Raw genomic sequence first — 4,027 nt, forward strand, 5'->3', positions numbered from 1 at the left:
GACGTAGGTCAAATTAATCAGCGGTGCACTGCATGGGCAACAATCTGATTCACCTAAATTTTAAACACATTGCTGTGGTTCACGAATATCTGATCTCGCATGTAATTTAGTGATTGTGCTCTGTGTCCAGGGTTAAGCAGGAACTCATTAATGGGGGGACATCAATATTTTCTGAGAACTCTGATCTTGATTAGTGCTGGGTATCATCAAGGATGACCCGATTCGATACGATTCTCGGTATATAGCTCACGATACAATACGATTATTTATATAGCTCAGGTTGATTTGATTTGACTTCAGTATCGATATTTATTACTTTCAAATTAATGCTCAAAGTCATTCAATTAACAAAACCAGCCAAATATTATATTTATGTTCAATTTATTGAACACTGATATATTAACCGGAAAATAAAGCATTTGGTTCAATGCATTTAACGTATCACCGAAACCAAAAATGTGCCCAAACGTCTGATTTTAGGGTGAAGGGATGATTCCTCTCACTTGCACTTCCTCACTTTGAACAGTAATGGTGCGCTGTAATAACGCCCCCTAGGGGTTGGGAGGTATATTGATATTGAAAGCCAGAATATCGATATTAAATCGTTTTTAAAAACATCAATATTATTCTTTGTATCGATTTTTATGCACAGCTCTAATCTTGATGTGGCTTTTTTTCCCCCCTGAGAAACTTGAACTGAGCACAGCTTGTTGTGGTGGAATAGATGCTTAAAATGGAGAAAGTTTTAGGATAAAGTTTTGCTTGTTACATAATTGTTCCCGTAAAGACAGGATGTGGTTTTCTGCTCTATTTGTGCTGCTGAGGTCCAGGCTGCTGCATCTCTGTCCACTTTATTTTGCAACTTTCATTTTGTCCCCTGTAAACATACAAAGTATTGCCCAAAATAAACAGTATATGTTGTTTTTCAAATAGTGTTAAGCAGTTAGCAAGATTTATCAGGAATCTGTACAGGATTTGTTCATTTCAAGTCAAGTCTAAAGACTAAACTTGTCTGAGGTACTTAGTAAATTATAAGATGAAGAGTAAGTTGTGAAATAGAGATCATGAATGAGTTCACAAATCAGTCTTAATGGGAATAAATCATCATTAACACAATGTTTGCTTTTCAGTTGTGCTCAGACTTGTAGCTGATGATAGCTAATCAACGGTACTTATGTAACATCAAACTCTGACATTAATACATACATTAAGTAGCCAAAGCTCTCGAGGCTGAATGCAAGTTAATCAAGGGAAGATAGAAATTGTCCAGCGAAGAGGAGGAAGTGAGGGGAAATATTGTCTGAGAGCCAAAGCTTGGAGACCTCACAAACCGGAACCTTATCCTGGAATTTAAAAGCACTCACTGGCGAACTGCCTGTAATTTACCCAATAGATAAATCACTTTTTTGGAACAAAAAACTTTGAGTGGACCATAAGAGTCCAAATCTAGTGCTTGAGGGAACAGCATCCCTGACTCACACTGGATACCACAGAGGTAGACTTTATTTTTGCTCTAGTTCTGACCAACACTGTTATTCTGACGCATTTTTCTCCCAACAGTTGTGTCACCAGAACAGCATTCTTGAAACTAGCAAGCTGTGCATGGATTGTAAAACCAATAGCAGAGGTGAATGGAAGCATCTGAAAATCTCACTTTTCCTAAATAATTTGGCTCAGACATCAAGAAAAATAAGGTCCTGCTACAGCTAATTATGCAGAGAGCGATCACTTGGTTTGTGGAGACAGGACCCATGGTCATAGGAGTTTTTTTTTTTTTTTAGCTGACAGACAAAATGTGAAAGTTATAGAAAAATAAAAATTGTCCTCGTTGGTCTGGTAGCTGGCTCTGTAGTTCTCTCCAAAGCATGCATCAACTGTGAACTCAATTTACCCACTTTTCCCGCATGCAGGGCCTTTATGGAAAGCAGTAGTGCTCACGCAATCACGTCTCTGTGTTGCCAAAATGTGGCCACGATCCATTTAACATATCACAATTAGAAATAAACCTCTGTGTTCAGTGAAGGACAGGGAAAATATCACTTTCTCTGCTTTCTCCTCTCGCTCCTCCATTTCACGCAAAGCGGTACTCATCCGCTCGCACCGCTCTGCCTCTTCCCTTCCATTTCAAACTCTCCTTAAAAACTTCAGTTTTTGAAAACTTATCGCTTAGACTGTTAAATATATTAAGTATTAAAGAGATATTTTCTACTACCAAAAAAAAAAAAAAAAAAAGAAAAGAAGAAAGCTTGAATGAGTCAAAAGATTTTAGCCAGTTTTGATTTACATGGGATTACACGCCGGACTGTCACAGGATTAAACCGAACGATTGAGGTGAACAATGTGTGGTCTGGTTCCAAATGTTGAAAGGTTTTACTGTATAGAGAGGTATAAGTAAATAAAAAGTTGTTAAATTATGTCAGGTGCTTTATAAACCCAAATCCTCTGCTCCTCAGATGGCTCTGCTGCATCTGTTTGCAGGAGTTAGCTGCTGGTAGAACGGACCAAACCATTTTACAATGCCAACAACAATAGGGAGGAAATATGAATGTATCCTGTTTTACCGCGATGAACGTCAGATTTCTATCTTTGTGCCTTTATTTTTAAATTTTTTTTATCTTGTTTACAAAAATAGGTTCTTCTAATGATTTATTTGGGGGGTTCCACACTCCCCGCCGCCACGTGATTTCCGCCTATGCATATATGGTAGCGCCTTCCTGATTTAGAGGAGCTTGGCTCTTGTGGCTCTTTTTTTTTTTTGAGTGTTGCAAACAGTTGTAAAACATTTAGGCTTAAAAAAAAAAACTAACAAAGATAGATTATGATTTTACTGTTTTTAGATTTTCTGGTTCTAAAGTATAATGAGCTCCATTTCAGTCTGAATTTCAGACATTTTTTGCTTTGTGATAGTAGCTAAAATACGTTTGAATGAGAACAGCTTTATGGTAAATTCTTCCTGCATAAGAGACACATTATGCCAATAAAAGAAAAAAAAATAAACATGATTAATGAGAACAGATACCAGATGCAGTTTAATGGCATAATCCAGATGATAATTAACCAAAATTGAAGAAAGCTATGAATAAATATGGTTCATATTGGGGCTATACATTTTTGTTCAGGATGTTCATGTGTGGCGAACTATGAACATGAATGAATTGAGTTTTAACGTCTTTGATCTGAACTATGAAGTAGTTTTTATGGAGGGTGAACCAATCAACAAATCCAGTAAAGGAGACCAGTGTCTACACTCCTTGGAGGAGCAAATGGAGCCTTTTAACTGCTTTTTCTGTCTGAATTTAACACAATTCTACTACAGAATTTATGTGTTTTTGTTTTCCAAAGTATACCCAAAAAAAAGTACATTGTTTAAGGCTACCTCAGCTTAGATTTCGCTCACTTTCAACTACTCATAATACTTAAATAAAATAATATTGGTGATCGCTGAGAGGTCCGACAGAATCTCTGCTTGTGCGTTGCAGTCCTGCACGTCACAGCAGGCATCTGCGCGCTGACGCATGACCATGATTGTTTTGGTAACAGAAAAGAAAACATTTCTGGTCTCAGTCATTGTCACACAAACAATGCCATGATAACCCGCCTCTCTTACACGCCTCTCTTATCATGATGGTGTCAGGTTGCTGCCAGCGTTTGCCGTTCTGTCCTCTGTGGAAAAAACAAAGCAGCTGATCAGAAACGGTTTGAGCTGCACTAAGAAACACCTCAATAAATTAGAACATTATGGGGAAAAAAAATTATGACAATTCATATTGAGCCACACAGACAGGGCGACATACCTTAAGTCTTTATTTTTTAACATTTTTGGAATAAAGCTTAAGGTTTAGTAATCCAAAAATTCTGTTTGTCTGGAAACGTATAATGAGACCAATAAGGAAACATACAAATGTCAGCTGATTAAAATGTTTGTCCATGATTATGTGAGCCATAATGCCGACCTCTAAAGGCTGTGGTTATAACTATTGCTTGAGCATATTTCACTAACAGTTTTTCCTTCCACTTAACTTTCCAT

Source organism: Fundulus heteroclitus, chromosome 2, assembly GCF_011125445.2.
Source record: "Fundulus heteroclitus isolate FHET01 chromosome 2, MU-UCD_Fhet_4.1, whole genome shotgun sequence".
NCBI lineage: Eukaryota > Metazoa > Chordata > Actinopteri > Cyprinodontiformes > Fundulidae > Fundulus > Fundulus heteroclitus.